The sequence below is a fragment of the Tenrec ecaudatus genome, chromosome 4 (assembly GCF_050624435.1).
Source record: "Tenrec ecaudatus isolate mTenEca1 chromosome 4, mTenEca1.hap1, whole genome shotgun sequence".
Classification (NCBI taxonomy): Eukaryota; Metazoa; Chordata; class Mammalia; order Afrosoricida; family Tenrecidae; genus Tenrec; species Tenrec ecaudatus.
In genome coordinates, this window is record NC_134533.1 from 88554144 (window position 1) to 88555214 (window position 1071).

The 1071-nt window shown below is 42.4% G+C and overlaps 1 non-coding gene across 1 annotated transcript; it reads left to right on the top strand.

Moving 5' to 3' along the window:
- Window positions 1-596: 596 nt before the first annotated feature.
- Window positions 597-760, top strand: LOC142447341 (U1 spliceosomal RNA). Its single transcript, XR_012784082.1, has one exon. It is a non-coding gene; the product is annotated as a U1 spliceosomal RNA (small nuclear RNA).
- The last annotated feature ends 311 nt before the right edge of the window (window positions 761-1071 follow it).

Consider the following 1071-nt stretch of genomic DNA (forward strand, 5'->3'; position numbering starts at 1 on the left):
CTGTTTAACACAAGACCTGTGTTTCAAAGGCCCCCGAATGAGTCTGTCTGCAGCCATCCAATAATTGCGAACATATTTAAACATGTTTTATTTGGAATATCCATGTGTAGGTAGGAATTTTATCCCAAGTAGCAGTACTTTTTTATGTATCCTTGGATAGCAGTGTGGATTGTACCTGGTTAACCCCCTAGACTCAGGTTCAAGCATCAATGTAGGTCTGCCATTGAGAGAGGGGATCTCTGACTTCATCAAACCCATTTTATATTTTTGTTCCCAAAACCTGGAGAAATCTTGGCAGAGGAACTTTTAATGAGTTCTGCTTGATCCTGCATTAATTAAGAAGTGCAAGTAGACCCTAAGTTAACTAACTTTAATCATTATTACCCTGGTTAATTTCCCATGTGAATGCACTCCCTGAAAACACAGGCTGAGTGATGTAGTACTGTACCATTCGATTGCTAACTCTCACTTAGGACAAGACATTGGCCATGAGCAAAACCAGGACACAGCTTATTCATTAAAGGACTTGAAGGGCATGAGCCCATGCATCAAAGGAAATGCCATTAAGAAGATGTTTTCTTTAAGAAATCGTGGCCACGCTTACCTGGCAGGGGAGGCACCATGATCACAAAGGTGGTTTTCCCAGGGCGAGGCTCATCCATTGCATTCCAGATGTGCTGACCCCTGTGATTTCCCCAAATGTGGGAAACCCAACAGCACAGTTTGTGGCAGTGGAGGACTGTGTCCGTGCTTTCCCCTGCATTTGGAAAAAATAAAATTTTGTCCAAAGGGAAAGGGCAGCCATGACCCAGCATATATGTCAGTGGCTCTGTGAGATCAACTGTACTGACAGCACAAAGAATTATAAAACCCTGACTATGTGAAAGGAGGCAAGTCTATCTTGGAGATGTTTTTCCCACTGTCCTTCCACATCTATAAATAAAATATATGCTAATTCTCACCTGCCTCTGTGATCGGCTTGCAATGGATGGGGTCTGAAGTCTAAGTCTGGTTATGTTATCCTGCATTTGAGACCCTGGTTTAAGGCTTTACAACAGTTATATTCGATTT